This window comes from Diorhabda carinulata, chromosome X (assembly GCF_026250575.1).
Source record: "Diorhabda carinulata isolate Delta chromosome X, icDioCari1.1, whole genome shotgun sequence".
Taxonomy (NCBI): Eukaryota; Metazoa; Arthropoda; class Insecta; order Coleoptera; family Chrysomelidae; genus Diorhabda; species Diorhabda carinulata.
Genome location: NC_079472.1, coordinates 9,796,700 through 9,815,273, shown reverse-complemented (window position 1 = coordinate 9,815,273; position 18,574 = coordinate 9,796,700). Strand labels below are relative to the sequence as shown.

The 18,574-nt window shown below is 31.6% G+C and overlaps 1 protein-coding gene across 11 annotated transcripts in view; it reads left to right on the top strand.

Annotated features, from left to right (window-relative positions):
• The window catches only part of LOC130901877 (calcium/calmodulin-dependent protein kinase type II alpha chain), a 172,215-nt gene that overhangs the window by 25,201 nt on the left and 128,440 nt on the right, over window positions 1-18,574 (top strand). The gene's annotated exons all lie outside the window — the stretch shown is intronic.

Below are 18,574 nucleotides of genomic sequence, written 5' to 3'. Positions count from 1 at the left end.
AGGAAACCCTTTCTCCGGAAGTGATATTCGGCTTCAGTTAAAGTATTTAAATAGCTGGTACTCAGATGGGGTGAACAATCAACATTAAATTGGACGCCACCAGCTTTTTAACGAACGACGTTACAATTAATATAAAAAGCGGAAAAGCTGGAAACACCTTCTGAATTAAATAAAAAATAAAAATTAAACAATATAAAACTATCCCCGGACACGATTATACAAATTAATATTTATTGCTAAGAACAAGAAAAAAGTTTTAGCAACAAATACATTTATACAAATACTAAATTCGCATTAACTGCATAGCCAAAAGAGCACAACGAATAAAAACAGTTATAAATTAAAAAAAGACAACTCAGATCTATTTATATATTAAAGGTAAGGCTGGGACTTCATCTACGGGAATCCGGGATGGTGGCAGCTTTCAACTGGGCTCCCAGATGCTGAGGTTTAGTTTGTAGTTTGTTGATTGGATCCTTGGTGGTTCAAACTCCCCACCTACCAGCTGTAGAACAGGGAATATAATGAATAAAATCACCTCAAATTTAGTAAAATTCACTTTTATTTGGAGTGTAGGTAGGTAGAGGAAGAAATCGAATCAATTTCGAGGCTTTACTGAATTTTCGATTGGAGTGGAAGGTCGATAACAAATTAATTTCTCCAAAAACTTGAATGGTAGTATAAATAAATCCGAAATTCTGATCAGGATTCTGAAATATGACAAAATCTTGTGGCCTGGCGCGACCACCAAAAGTGTTGTAGCTCTGAGTATCAGTCATTAATCGTTATGACAGTTATTCTACTCTCTGATTATTCAAACCATCTATTTATTTTATAAGATTCAGAAATAATATTTGCAATTGGAAGCCACACCGAGAAATTCAAAATATTTATCGAAAAGCATATTCTCGAATAAGAAGAACACTTATGTGTTTCTATAAATATTTTAAAGTGATTATTGATTTTCCGTCTCATGATTCACTTATTCTTATCATGTGCTCTATTTTTCTTCTTGGGATTATCGATTTTATTTACGGAAACTTTTCACGGTTACTGCCTAACAATCGTACTCGTGTTTTATGTTCAAATATAGAACAACTCTGTACAAATTGAAAATATATAACTTGTACAGTGTGTCTATAAAATAAAGCATACTTGCAGTTTAACACAAAGGGTGATGAAATTCTATGAATTGTTTGTTTTTGAGGTATGAATTTGAAAATTTGAGGGATTATAATCAACATTCTAAAATTATTTCCAACCTTACAGTTTGTTCCAGATTGCTGTACTTTATCAAAGTTACAGTTTTTCAAATGAAACCCTATATATTTTATTGCATATTTGCAATCAACTTCACTTTCCCATTATATTAATATAGGATTGTGATATATTCAATGGGCATATGAAAAGTTATAACCAATTTTCCATAAAAATCGTAACAAGTTCAATACTCTGTACAATATTAGAAAAATTTTGATAAAATGGAGATTTGTTGTTGCGTCCAAAGCATTCGAATAGTAGTGAAAATTCTAGAAAATTACAGGGTGGATCAAAATACTAATACATCATTTTCACGGTTTTTTCGAATGAATCCTCATATATATTATATGTGAATATCAAAAAGTACTACCAAAATACTTTTTTTTTATCTTCAATAATAATTCCTTCCGAGAACAATGATTATCAAATTTTTCTTTCGACTACTGATAAAATGGAATGTTTTATATGCAAGCAAAGCACTAAGCTTCCAAGCACTCAGCATTAAACACGCAAACATCAGTCCTCATCAGCCCTAATATCCAATCCCATCATCAACCAAAAATTAGACACATTACCTCCCTAATCAGCAATTAACACATCCAGCACCCCAGATGTTATTAAAGTTACTTGCTTTACTGCAGATCATCCAAAACCACCAGTAATTCCTACAAATAAAAGACCCTTACCAAATTTAACTGACACTGAGTCCCCGTTGAGACAGTTGAAAATATAATTACGGGAAACACCGGGGCAATAATATCCGCCTTGTAGAACAAATATTCTATTTCATTTACACAGCCTTTTGAGCAGTTTATAGCTTTTCTAGAAAACATATATCTAAAGACCCACTATCAGAAGCCCAATCATTTTTCAGAGGCATCAAACTATTGCTTGCTGACATGCATACTTTTTATCCCGACCTTGCCAAAAGATCTCTCAAAAATCGATTCACAATCGTCAATAGATGATGACTGAATGTCTGACAGTTCTCTCATTTTTCAATTTTCTTACTAAAATCTTATACAATGGAATTGTGATGTTTTGAACGTATTCAGGAAAATCACAAACGGGAATCCAAAAGCTTTATTGGTTACCAATACATTGGGACCCAACTTCATAAGAGCTAGCGGTGGTACCTCGATATTTTTTTCTAGTGATTTTTATTCTGTAAATGTGTCACTAGTCTCTCCAATGGAAAGCAGAATAAAAAAGCATTTTGGAATAACTATGTTTCCACACTTACCTATAATATACCTCCGGGACAAGTGTGGACAAATCTACGACAAATAGAAGGCATTAAAAAACATAATAAAATTCCAGCACTGATTATTTAATGGTAACATTGTTATTGAGAAACAGAAAATCGCAAATTCAATAGCTACTCATTTTGAAGAGAAATGCCGACACAAGAACCATGATAATGAATACCATAATTAACAGAACGAGCTCCCACTTCCCATCTCTCCCATTTCGTCTAGTGTTTTTGCATGTATTGACGGCCTTATGATCTCATAATAGAAAGTACAATATTTATACAATACAAGAAAATTGTGTCAACTCTATAATATCCGCTAAACGCAAAAAAAATCACAAAAAACGAATAAATACGTACAACTTTGACCTAATCTTAATAACCAAGAAAACATTCTGATTCCAATGTGACGACATGCGCGAGGCGTGTCAAATTTGTGCCGACAATTCACCATACCGGTGTATGTGTATCGTGTCTTGAATTATAGGCAAGACTAAGCATAAAAAAGAATAAAAATTAAGATAAAGATACACAATATTCTTGACTAATTTTTTATTAAGACCTTGCACTCACCTTTTTAAAAACAAAAATTTTGTTGCAAGAACCCGTCGCACTTTTATCATAACCACGGATGTTATTTTTATAATACCTTCTCAAGTGTCAGTAAAGAAATAATTCATAATACCATTTGATATTCTAGCCGTGTACTATTTAACAAATTGATTATAGTTGAAATATTCTTTTATAAAAGCGTAAAAATATGTAAATCTTTGAATAAAAGTGAATTTCCTTTCGTTTTGTTTTTGAAAGTGTGAATAAGATTATGCAATCAACGGTTTTTATATTTTATTAAATAACAAAATACTAAATATACTGAAATCTACAGATATCACGGTTTTTAACTACCCCAAGTCGTTAATGCTGAGAACCCACTGAGCTACTTACCTTTCACCGCCTAGTGATTGAAATATAAGCAGGTTATTCCATTATAAGGCGCTGTAATGGCAAACGACAATATACAATGCAAGACACAAAATATATTAACTGAAAGAATGCAATTCATAATCGCATCTGCCATTTTTATTGCATACAAGATATTGAGAAGCCTAGTTATTTTTGAATTGAAGCACTTTTTCGTCTTTTGTGATGAATATATTCTCGTTGGCTCGTGATTTTTGTTGCTGACATTTATTTACTCAAAGATTAATGTTGGAGGGTTGGCTGCCACGCAGAAGAGGAAAGGTTAGTTTTGGGTTAGTGTAAGCGATTATATAATGACAAGAGCCTTGCATACTGTGAAAAAAAGTGCAAGATCATTTCTTACACGTTGTTTGCTTCATACCAAGAGGCACCAAAGGTAATACAATGGGTTTTGACTAAGTAGTAGTTACATTATATACAAACTTATTCATTAGAAACTCAAAATACGATTCAAATTTTCTTCAAATAAATCATTTATCATTTTTCTAAATCTATACAAATTTCGACATATTCCTGTATTCACAACCACAAATAAAAAAAAATAAATTTTGTAGTGAAGAAAAAATGGAGGAAATGTTTTTGTAACCTTGCCATGGATCACTCTACAAAGCTGATAATAATTTGTTTGAGAGATATGTTTTAGATTTATACTAGTATTGGTAGAACTACTAAACAGAGTCTCTGTGAAAGGTCTACATCAACTATAGACATATTATTTAGATATACAGTTGCCTTCGATGGAGATATAACGATTATAGGTTTTTCTTTCCCCTCAAAATAAGTTTCAGTTTCGGTGATAATCTCAAATAGAGAATAGGGTATTCGGAAGCAATTTAAATCTCAATTCCATGCAATTGTAAACACGGTGAATTGTGTCGATGAAACAGTACTATATTTTTCTTCAAATACAACCCGTTTTTTCGCAATTTCATCCTTCAAATGATTTAAAAACGTGTAATATACCATACGCATCCAAAAATATTGATGTCATAATGTTGCCAAACGACTTTTTCCTCTTTGAAGTAAGATCATCACGCGAAGTCCATTGGGCTGACTGTTGATTGGTGAAAAATGATAGAGTCATGTTTCAGAGTCATCAATCCGTTGTATTTGGTCGATTGTGAGCTCGCGCAGCACTCACTTTGAACAGAGCTTTCGCACAGCCAAATTCACGTGAATTTGGTTATCTGAAATTATTTTGTGGAATTTTCTCATATTTTCATCGGTGACAATTCCTTTGGGGCGTTCACTATGTGCATCGAATTCGATTCTAATTTCTCCTTGTTTTAACTCAGCAAACCACTTTTGAACGGATAAAGTCCAAAAAATATTTGTTAATCCAAACCCTTTTTGTAATATTCTTTTTTGAATGTCACAAAAACTGTTGAGAGTATTTTCAATTTAAGCACATATATAGATACATATAACGAGGGATATTAAACTGTATTTGGTACCATTCTAAGGTCATCTTATCAGTGTTACAGGTTTTTTGCAGTTTCGCAAATTTTCAACTATTTTAGTCACTACACTTTTGTTTACATGATTAATAATTAGTTAATGAAAGATTCTTTCTTAGGGCGTAGTAGGTCCACGAATATTTTTACCTAAAATTTTTGTTAATAATTTCCTTTAATAATATATAATAATTATAATAATTATTCCAATTCCATAATTCCGAATTTTTCGACTGTTGCCTGTGTAAATATTTCGAATTATCATCTATTTACAATAAAATCAAATAATGCCGAATAGACTAATTTTGGAAGTAAATTTATCTATGAAAAATATTTGTTTCCAAGTTTGGGATAGTTATTAAAAATAGTGCTTAGTGCTTCTTATATATATACTAGTTTGTATAAAAATCGATTTGGTAGTGGAAACTATCTTTGTAGTTAGTTTAGATAGAAGAGGACCCAGTTGCAGACGAGAATTCTATTGATTAAATCAAAATAGCTAATATGATTTCCAATTATCGCTGAGAACATGACACCCAAAAAAAAGGGAATAGTGAAAACTTTTAAATCTCATTTTACGTCTAATAATACGTACATACATGCAAAAAAATTCTAGTGAATTCATGTATCTCTGGATCAGAAGAATATTGTAGTGGCATTTGAATTGTAGTTAAATAAAAGTATTAGCTCTAAATGCGGAAATAATGGCCTGTAATTTTTATTAGTTTCAGTATTTAATAACAATAAATACATAACATTTTATGGAAGCATTTCGTTCAGTCGTGCTGTTTTGGCTACAATCTGAGGTTAATCTCTGTTTAAATCATTATACTTCAAATAGGTGACAGTTTTCAAAAGTAGTAGTCTTATTCGGAACCTAAGTGCTCCCAAAACCATAACTTAATCACTAAAAGACTTCCTATTCTGTATTTAACGGATTTCATATTTATCTACAAAAAGTCGTAGGAATGTCTAGCTCTCATTCTTTTCAGATGAATATATTTCTTAAAACGTTTAATACATGTGACATGGAAAGCATTCATTAGATTTAAAGAGTATTCAGACACGATGGTCGCCAACTATTTTTTTAGAATATTTACACCGTCGTTGTAACAGTCATAATTGAATCAAATTGATTAAAATTGGAACAAAACCACTTAGGTTTGTTAATTTTTCGGTGTTCGGACACATCAAAAGTGGATTAAAACAAATGATTTTCTAGTATCGCATATTGTATATACAGTGCTTTTCAGATAAAAGTATCCACCTTTAATAACTTTTATAATACTGGTATTTAGAAAAAATCCAAAAACACGTCAATTTATGTTGGAAGGGGCAAGCATTATGGCTTATTTAAACTTACTGGAAAAGCCACCCCCTCACCCCTAGCAGCATCCCCTTTATTTTTTTAAATTACTTTTCATATTTTTTATGTAAAATTTGGATACTCCTCTTTGAGCTGATTTCAAAAATGTATAATACTTGTAGTTTAAAGTGGTTAGTTTATGAGATAAACAATTTTTCTTTTAAGAGCACAAATTTTACTTATTATTTACTTTCACCTTATTTGCCTGTACTAAAATGGGTTGTACAACAGTTCAAACTCTTTAATCTTTTTAACTGTGCTATTTATTCTAGTTAAAAAATCCAAACAACAAAAAACTCTACTTTTTATTAAAGTTTGACATTGTCAACTAGAATTTGTAGTCACTATTGATAGTGTAATTTGATACATTATTTATTTTGTTTCTCTGAAATGGTTTACTCTTTGCAAGAAAGAATTGAAATTGTAGGTTTATACTACCAAAATATGTAATAATTGTGCAAGAGCTGCTGCTAGAATATTTAACGAATTACATGACGGAAGACATGCAACTCATAAGTATGTAATTCAACTGATGGAGAAATTTACCACAACAGGGTCTGTTTGCAATAAAGTGCATAAGCGAGAGGGACTCGTAAATAACGAAGCAATCCAAGTGGCAATTTTAGGGCAAGTCAGCTTAGAGGCTCAACAACCCCAATCGTTGTCAACAATAAGTAGAGCGATCGGTGTTTCATCTTCTACAGTTTTCCGAGTTCTACATAAATTCAAGTACCACCCATACAAAGTTAAGTTGGTGCACGAGTTGAATGAAGATGATTTTGATCGTCGTCTAGAGTTTTGCGAATCAATGACGCAAATTATCAATAACAATCCACAATTGTTAAACAATATTTGCTTTTCTGATGAATGCTCATGGTCATTAAATGGCTTAGTAAGTAGGCATAATTGTAGATATTGGGCTGAAAGTGATCCACATATTATGCGTGAATTCCATACACAACATCCCCAAAAGTTAAACGTTTGGTGTGGTATCCTAGGTGACCACATTGTCGGACCTTTCTTCATCAACGGAAATTTAAATGGTGAATCATATCTTGAGTTACTCAGGGAAGGGGTTGACCCACGTATTACAACAATAATAGAAAATGATGATAACCTTTCCGAAGATTTACTGGTATTTCAACAAGACGGAGCTCCCCCACACTATGCTATGCCTGTCCGACAATTTTTAAACGAAACATTCCCCGCTCGTTGGATAGTTAGAAGGGGGCAGATGATGGAGTGGCCACCTAGGTCAACGGATTTAACACCCCTAGACTTCTTTTTATGGGGGTATTTAAAAACAAAAGTTTATGCTACCCAACCAGAATCTCTGGATGATTTACGAGAGAGGATAGAAAATGAATGTCGACAATTAAATCCAGCCGTATTAAGCAATGTCAGAGAGGCATTTCAAAATAGATTATACCATTGTATGGAAGTGAATGGTACTCATTTTGAACACTTATCGTAACTTCATAATAAATAGCACAGTTAAAAAGATTAAAGAGTTTGAACTGTTGTACAACCCATTTTAGTACAGGCAAATAAGGTGAAAGTAAATAATAAGTAAAATTTGTGCTGTTAAAAGAAAAATTGTTTATCTCATAAACTAACCACTTTAACCTACAAGTATTATACATTTTTGAAATCAGCTCAAAGAGGAGTATCCAAATTTTACATGAAAAATATGAAAAGTAATTTAAAAAAATAAAGGGGATGCTGCTAGGGGTGAGGGGGTGGCTTTTCCAGTAAGTTTAAATAAGCCATAATGCTTGCCCCTTCCAACATAAATTGACGTGTTTTTGGATTTTTTCTAAATACCAGTATTACAAAAGTTATTAAAGGTGGATACTTTTATCTGAAAAGCACTGTATATATATCTGTGAAAGTGGGATCATTAGTATCCAATAATGATTATAAATTACTCCGCCGCACTAATTTTGTGGTATAAATAATAATAATAATTTCTCTCACAATTGACCATATTTTTTAATTCACTATAGTGTTTTTCATGATCAAGCGACGGGTATTAGCTAAACCTAGAAATTCAAAGACCGGCGTTGGACAAATTAATTTAGGGATTCTTATTGAATATTGCCAGGTGTATAATATTTTTTTTACATGCAATAAGTGATTTTCTAATTAGATAAATCACCAACGAAACCGACATATGAGAAAACCAACCATAATGACGTATCACGTAATAAGGTATTAATTTGAACAAATTTCATGAATTTCAAGTATTTCAACTGAAATGAGTACTCATCATATAATCTAATATGCATGTATAAATTCAACTACATATTTATATTACGAGGCATATTTTTTAAATACCGGTTTGTAATTAAAACAAAAGGTGCAAAGATATCGCAATAATTTTATTTTTACAAGTAATCTTGTACCTTAATCTACTTTTCCACATAATTTCCGTGAATATTGAGGCCCTTGTCATATCGTGACACCAGTTTTTGAATACCTTCCTCATAAAATTCTGCCGCCTGACTTGTTAACCACTGTGTCACAACTGTCTTGACTTCGTTATTGTCTTGAAAACGTTGACCGTCCAGGTGTTTCTTCAAGTTCAGGAATAAATAGTAGTCGCTAGGCGCCAGATCAGGGCTGTAGGGAGGATGATCTAGAGTTTCTCATTGAAAAGATTTGTTGAGATCTTTGGCCCGATTAGCCACATGCAGCAAAACGATACCCTTATTCAACATGCCACGTCTTTTGTTCTGGATTGCACGACGCAGATTGTTCAATGTCTCACAATAAGACGCTGCATTGATTGTCTCATAGCGAGGCCGATTCTGGTGTGACTTAGGCCACCCATGTTTCGTCACCAGTAACAATTTGGTCTAAAAAATCTTCACCTTCATTGTGGTACCTCTGAAGGAAAGTCAATGTACTGCATAAACGTTGGGTTTTGTGCAAATTTTGAAACCCAACGTGAACACAATTTCCGGTATTTCAAGTTTTCGGTCACAATGCGATATAAAACATTACGAGAATATTGAGGTAAGTAGTCACATAATGATGAAATTGTAAAGCGTCTGTTTTCTCTCACCTTTTCGTCCACTTTCTGCACCAAATCTTCATTAACGACGGAAAGACACCCACTCCGTTCTTCATCATGCACATTTGTGCGGTCATCTCTAAGGCTCTCGCCCATTTCCTTACCATTCCATCACTCATAATGTTTTGTCCGTAAACTTCACAGATCTCACGATGAATACAAATCGGTTTTACGTCTTTAGCACTAAGAAATCGTATAACAGCCCGTACTTCACAATCGGCGGGACTCAAGATTGTCGGAGGCATCTTAAACACTCAGTAAACAACGTACACGATGAAGAATCAGACTGTAATGGCGTCAGTGCGTAGACACGAGATGTAGGTAACCAGCACACATGTGCGGAACGCCGACCTTGGGGTTGCGGCGGCGGAATCGCAAAACGGTACTTACTTAAAAAATATGCATCGTATCTATAAGGGCAGAATCAATTGTTTTTCAATTTTTAATTTTTGACAAAAATCACAATGGGGCGTTATTTTCCATTAATAATAAATTAAATTGATTAAAAAGTCAAACCTCATGTATGTGTGTTGATTGTAAATAATTAAAATTTTATATTAGATAATAATACATTGCATCAACTCTCTAAAAAGTTTTAAAATCAAGATTGCTGTTGACCGTTTTACGTTTCCCGATATTTTATACTCATTGACATTATCAACCGTTATTTATGTGTACAAGAATACATATTTCTACTATGTGTATCTAAGTAACATAGATGATGATATTATTGACGCTGTTACTACGATACCTTACAATAAGCACTAGACAAGTAAGTTGAAAACTTAATGTTAGTCAATCAAGAGTAAGTAATTTTACGAAAAGATCATCTGTAACCATATCATATTCAAATGATTCAAGGACAACATCCTAGAGATGAAATCCATAGTTTGGAATGTTGTAGATAAATTAACAATCATCGATCAACGCTGTACAAGACCCTAATTACAGATGAAGCCCAATTTACAAGAAACGGAATAAATGATTCCCGTAATTCATATGTGTAGACAGAAGAAAATCCCCATACTATTCGAGAATGTCGTTTTCGGTTAACGTGTGTCGTAACTGACTAATTAGTAGGACTTTTTTTTGTGTGTGTTTGTTTTTGATGTTCCTTCAAACGGATACGTCTAATTGAACTTTCTACAAAATATTTAGCCGAATTTGCTTGACAACACCACCGATGTTATACGAGGGACGTATTTCCAACATGAAGGGGCATTGACACAACAACTAAATAATGATTATTGTAACAGGTGGGTAAGACGTGAAGGTCCTATTTCATTGTCTTCAAGATCCTCTGCTTTCAGTCCCGTTGATTAAAATATTTGCGAACAATTGGAGCAACTAAAGTCTATTTCAGAAAGGTATAGACCAATAAAATGGGGAATTCCGTTCAGCTCGGCTCAATTTCGGTGTCGGTCATAGGTGTAGGTCTTGAAATATTGTGTAGGGATTATTTAGGTAGTAGATTGTACAGTTACGTTTCGCGTTTAACAGTTACCGTTTAACTTTCTATTAGTGCCTCTGCCTAATTTCAACCCTATTTCAGATTCGACAATGACTTGAGTTGGAAGTACACCGTTTTCAAATTATTGCGGGGGAGAAAGATAGCAGGCCAAGTGGAACCTCCCAAGAAAAGTCTAGGCTGACCCGTAAAAATCCTTGATGAAGACACCAAAATTGTAATTCGACGCAAAGTTCACTTTTTTAATTTTTAAAAAGAAATACCCACCCCAGATAAGATTTTAATGGAGCTTGGCCAGGATGACAGTATTCCGTTGATAACTGAAAAAATTTTATGAACCACTTATCATTCGGATGTTTTTGAAGACTATTTTGATGAAATGTTAAAATATCTTCCGGCTGATGCAGTAGTAGTTATGGATAACGCAAATTATCATTCTCGACACATAGAGAAGACTTCATCCTGGAGAAAACAAGAAATTATTGATTGGTTAACCATCAAAAGTATTTAATTTGAAGAGAATTTGATAAAAAAAGAACTATTAGCTATAGCAAATTTACACAAACATCGTTTTATGAAATACGCCGTGGAAGATATGGCAGAAAAACATATTGTAACTGTGCTGCGCACACCGCCATATCATTGCGAACTAAATCCTATAAAACGTATATGGGCGCAATTGAAAGGATTTGTAGCAAGACACAACATGACATTCAAAATGAAAGACGTTAAGTTACTGTTTGATCAAGCCATTACGGAGGTGACACCAAAGAACTGACGAAAAGCAGTCCAGCATGTCATTAAAGAAGAGGAGAGAATGTGGGATTTTGACTACTTGATCAATCGGACCGTCGACCCGTTAATTATAACATCAAGAGATGAGAGTTCCTCATATGACGAAGAATATTGTGATTTTTTATAATATAATTTCTGTATAATGTATTTTTTGTATAATTTTCAATAAAAAATAAGTGTACCTGATACTATTCACATAATGCCTTATTTTTATTCTGTTAACATAAAATTCTTTCCTTTCCTACCGGCTCAATCTCATATAATTCATACATCTTTACCATTTATCAAAGAAATTACTTCTAGGCTCACCAAACTTTTCAATCACAATAACAAATTCAAGATTGCAAATTAAACAATTTTAACAAGCAGATATATCTTTTCCAAAATAAAAGATAAAAGACATCTTTTATTACTATTATTATTATATTATTACATATTATTACATCTTTTATTAAAATCATGGTCCGAAATCAAATGAAATTGGCGAAAGAATATAACAAAACATGCTTCCTACTACAATGTAGACAAAAGAAGAAAAAAGAACATTTCTACAGAATAATATCAAGCATATTGAAAAAATACTCATACGCCAATAATAAGAGACCAACAATAATTATTACATCTATAGCAGGTTGGTACATAAGCTTTTAAATGATGAAATTGTAATCAAAAAACAACTTTAAAATGATATCTTACAATTTAAAAACCAAATGAATTCACTTTTGGAAATTCTTAGAGCCGACAATACGTTATTTATAATAAATTATTTCTTAAAATTAAAAACAAAAAAAAAGAATAAACTTAACAATCTTATTAACAAAAAAATCAATTCAGTTCTTAAAACCCAAGATAATTGGATTAAAAATATATTTTACATATATATTCTACAGTTTCTATCGTTAGGGCCTAAATTCAGTATTGAATCTATAATTACTTAATATATTTCAATTAAAACTATGTAACCAATATTGATTATATATCTTTCATACAAAATGAACAAGAAAAAAATGTCGTTATAGCGAAAGCAACCAACATTTTAACTAACCACATTCATGAATCAAAGCAATCATCTGCTTTTGAAGATCTATTGCATAAAACCAAAAATTTTTTAAAAGAAAATCCAAATTTAATAGTCATACCATCTGACAAAGGTGAGGTCACAGTATTTAGATTTATCCAAAGAACTTATCTACAATTATACATCATACAAAGAACTTAATAATTTTGTAATTTACACTTAAATATATGCCTTACAGCTCTACAACATAAATGTAGCGATATAAGCAAAAATTGTAAACTTAATAAAGAAACTCAATTAGAATTAATAACATTTATTTTTAACAATACATATTTCTCTTATAATAATAAAAATTACGCACAAATTTTTGGAAAACCAATGGGGTCTTCAAAATCCCCTATATTAGCAGATTATGTAATGGATTTTATCTTGGACTTTGTAATATCTGATTTACCCTTCAAATTATTCTTCATTATAAAGTATATCGATGATATACCTGTAATTTTATCCCTTCCATATAATGAAATTGATAATTTATTATATTACTTCAATAGTTTTGATTCCTATATACAATTTACTATAGAAAAGGAGAAAAATACTGAAAATTCGTTACCTTTTTTTGATACTAAATTTATAAGAAACGAAGATAATAAAATTTTAATTAACTGGTATAGGAAACCAATAAGTTAGTGGAAGATATATCAATTATCATTCATATCACCCACGTAACACTAAAATTGATTCGATCAAACAGATGAAAAATAGAGTCCTCAAAATTTCTGATCTAATTTCTCATAAAGAAAATATTAAAATACTTCACAAACTTTTTGTTAAAACTATGAGTTACATATCTTTTGAAACGAATTTTGTATAATTCATTTGACATTGACACGAACATTGAATCATCATTTTTAAACGTAATTAACATTTCTATTCCATATATTAATACACCTTTACCATATATATAAATTGGTCAGTAGAAAAGGTCACTGATCAGTCGGGTAACTTCCCACAAGAGTGATAGCAGATTATATCCTGATAGAAGTTCATTAGCGACTCATGTCTATAATGAAGGACACAAGATGAATTATAAATCTGCAAAAGTTTTGATAACTGAAAAAAAACTGAAAAAAACGTTTATTTTGAGAAACAATATAAATTGCCCAACATGATCATTGCATTAATAAGAAAACAGATTGAATTATTTAATTATGAATTCAACGTCATTCATAATCTAACCAATTCAAAATTAACCAGAATCAATATTTCTATCAACGTCAATTTGAATATTGAATTTTGAATTTCTATGAGTTTAAAAATTCATAAAAGCATTAATACTATAAAAAATCGCCGGAAATTTTAATTAATTATTGTTAGTAAAATTTTATTATTGTTATAAATTTATACATATTTCTTAAAATGTATTTGACCATAATTTCAGTCCCAGGCGATAAACGATAAATACATGATTATTCGAAAATATATATATTAAAGTTAGTCCACTTTGGTGTTTACTTGCCACGTTCCCAATAAGAAATAGCTTATACATATATATATATATATATATATATATATATATATATATATATATATATATATATATAAACATAAATACGTATAAAAATTTGATATCTAATGATTTTTCACAATTTTTTTCAATCTAACAGTTTATTATGCCAACTACGAAATTTTTTAGTTGATGTGTATATGTATTGGCTTGCGAAATATACTTTTTAATGTTGTTGGTACTGTATTGTACATCTTTGTACTCATATAAGAATAAGCGTTGATGTTTACACTTTGAAGATAGGATGATTAAGTGTGTATTAGGGGTAATGTACTGATGATAATGAGGTTCCTCTGTTCTTGTTAAAACATATTTGATACTAATACTGAAATAATGAAACTGCCTAATGTCGAGGATTGTGATTCTTCATAGCCAACATAACAATTCTCATAAATTACTGTCCACACGAGTAATTTGAAAAGTTACAATACTTCTAGACTTTTAGTTATTCCAGGCACAGGAGTATTGCCACTTGCCAATCATTTACAAAGCCGGAAACACATATTCTTCGTACTGTGAAATATAAAATATTATTTACTTTCTTTGCAATCTTTCACTCTTCATTAAAAAAATAAAAGAAAAACGAAGGCAGCCGAAAATTTAAATTTGAATATAACAAGAGAGTTAGAAAACCTTGTCTTCCGTTTATAAATTTTATTAGAGAACAGCGTAACAACAAAAATTGTATTAATAAAAAATAAATTACAATAAATATTCTCAAGTCAATATCTGAATTATCAGAAGTATAATTGTGACCTTCGAATTCACCTAATTCATTAGATTATTTTATCATTTTCTTCCATTTCGACAATGTTATAGATTTTCAAAGAGAGTGATCTCTGATAGATCCTGTTGGTTTTACAAAGTCATCTAAATGTAAACCTTTGTTTCCCGGGTTCGTGTAACAATGAAGTTACACGATATACTTACCTCGGATAACTCTGTCAAACATTTTCACTCGCGTTAAAATTTCAATCTCCAAAATTTACAATCCTCTATTAGGATCTACATCTTATATCAACGTTTTCGCAACAAAACAATCGAAAGTATCGATATACCTGTTCATATCTGACAATACAGTATTTCGTCTAGGTAAATAATACGTCAACCCAAGGGATCCACAAATTATACGTTTGATACTTTGTCACTATAACATTTCCTCATTATCTCGATGTTGCAACATTAAATTATAAATTAGTTTTTTTTTATAATCAAAACTAGTCTGTCCATGATTTTTTTTGTCAACCTATTTTGAATCTATTTTCTAATATACTGAATTTATTATAAAATATGTTTCATTCTTTTATCAGCCCGGTGAATGTTGATTTAGGTCGGATCTTCTACTAACTAGTTCTAATATGTATGAGTGATGAAGTTATGAACCAAATAAATTCGCTGTACTTTTTGCCCACATTCCATTTTCAAACAATGTGGAAAACTCGTTATGAAATATAATATACGATAGAAATTTTAGAATTCCCAGCAGTTGCCTGGTCTCCAGTATTATTTCAACATTGCTGTTACACTATAAAAATGCAAAATACGCAACACATTATTTATGATCATGTAAAATGTACCCTTTAAGATGCCTTGGCGGTTTCATGGAATTTACAAAATTCCAAGTTCATATATCTATTCACTCAAATTTCATAAAAAAATTAAGACTGATTTGTACTCAACATCTTGTAGAGGCTGAAAAAATGTTACAGAAAAAAGTGAGTAATGAACATCTAATAAATTGAAACTATTATGAATGAAGTTTGTTATAAGGCCATTAAGCCATCGAGTATATTAATTAATATACTTAGAAAACTGCCTTAGTAATCAATTTGTTTATGACAGTATCAATGAAGAGCCCTTGTTAGGTTCTCTCTGTGGTTCTTCCATGTAGCAAAGAATAGATAAAATATTTTTTTACTTGAGACTTATGAAAAATATAGGGATTGATAGAAGTATCAAACAATGAATTAGAACATATGTGGATCTAGGTACATAAGTTGTTGCAAGACTTATACGTGTCTTTAAAATATTCTTTTACAAGCACGAAATCCAAATATATCGAATGAAAATTTCTTTATACCATACGGAGTTTGTAAGCAGCCGATCACACTAGCACACCGTAAATATGAAAGCTGTAGCATTTTGATATTGAATTATGTTTTGTTACAAATTTTTCTCATTTCACTTAGGATAACTCGTATATTGAAATATACCAGCCCTCAGCGAACTCATATTGCAAAACGGCTTTGAAGTTGTATTTGATATTTAACGTAGATAACATACATTCGTTTAATTATTATATCATGTTTTTAAGTATAAACAGTATTGGAGAATCGCAAAAATTCCACTAAAATGACAAATCTGCCAGTCGAGTAAAATGTAGGAAGGAAAAAATCCTCCTTGATCCTTTGCTAGTATATTTTCGCAATGTACTTTTATTCTCCAAAATCTTTGCCTCGATAAGCGAAGGGATTGAAAAAATAAGCTAAAAGAGAATTGGTGATACCAGCTATTACGTAACACAGCTATGGTTAGACCCTTAAATTCAATGGAAATCACTATACGCCGTTATTTATACAGATGCACTTATTTGTAGTCCTACTTGGAAAAAAATCATTATACATCGTTAATCTGCTACAACTGAATATTAAATTATAAAACGTAAATAGACTAGTAAAATGTACCTGCCTGTAAGGGCTTTTGGTTTAAACTACCCTGTTAGACGTGAACTGAGCCCTTTTGTTTCCCATTCGTTTTTTTTCTGGAAAACGAAATGTCAAAGCAAAAAACATAAAGTAAAATAAATTATTTGCAAATAAACAAAAAGAAAAAAAAACTTTCAATTCCAAATTATCTTTATAAATAATTATTATAGTCAGAATCGTCTAAACTGGGTCATAATCTTTTTTTGACAACATTTGTTCAACACATTTTTTCAAAGCTCTTGGCGGTTTGCTGCTAGAACTTTTTTTACGAGTTCTACAACCTCTTCACTTAGTTCTGGATTACATTTTCGTAATTCTGATTTTACGTTTGCCCACATTAACTCTATAGGGTTAAGTATGCAATAGTACGGAGGTAGTCTGAGAAGAGTATGACCCCGTTCTTTGCACAGCTTCTTCTTCTTCTTCTTACGTTAGGACCAGGCCCTGTATTTTCATCAAGGGTTTGCCAGGAGTAGTTGGGATGCTGAGGACCAGCTTTCATTCCACCTTATAGGTGGTCGTCCAGGAGGTCGCACAGCTTCAATATAATAAATTTTTTCTAACTTTATACCTTTAATAACAGTAAGCAATTCTTTGTTTGGGCGTTTCTTACGATCACTAACAGGAATAGGAATATTTTTTTCAGACATAAATGCCAAAGTTTAAGTTAGTTACTACTATTATTTGGTATCTTAAGGAGTTGCCGCGAGTGGTAGTATGCGTTGTCTATATGTTAGATAAAAGCTGTTCATTAAACCACTTTTCAAATAATTCTGCTGTCATAACTATTAATAAAGCATTAGGCACTTAAGCTTCTTTGCTTCTAGCGTGTACTATTATAACGCGTTTCCATTTAGAACATGGCTTATTCAAACGCCAATTTTTAATATTGTCAACCCCTCCGAAATTTAATGTTTCATATAGATAATTTATGTATCTATTAGAAATTAGAAAATAGAAATAATATTGTCGCCATCGAACGATCCTTGACGATACGGTTATTGCCCTCCGTTTATTCAGTTTTTTGTGTTTAAAACCACCTGCCGACAAAACTTGACGCTATGTTTCTAAACTGGTATAATTGTATATCAGTTTTTCTGTACATGTTTTTCGGTTCTGTGAATGATCCACATCAACCCCCTTCGTAACTACTCGATAAGTGGGAAATTTATTTACCCATTTAATTCATCAATTCTTTTCTTATTATGATTGCATTATCATATTGCTGAATATTTTCCTTTTGTAAACATTCAAATATATTAAAAATAACTTGCTGTATATTCTCAGTATACTGTGCAAATTCATTGTCTTCATTCGCCCATTGTTTTGCAGAACGTCATATTTCTATTTATGAATTAAATCAATCTCACCAAGCCACGCCAATGCTTATCGTGAAATTTCTAGCAGGAATATTTCTAAAAAATTGTGTGCATACGGCCTTGGCCAATAGAGATGCATTTATGTTTACGATTCGATGTTTTCATTGGTAAACAGTGGAGTCCACGTGGGCTGACGGTTTGTTATATGTTTACCGAATTTTATACGAGAAGTAAACATTAGTTTTCATTTCTCAATTTGGCTTGAGTGCCGTGAGTATTTATAAAATATTCATGATATATTACAAACTATTTT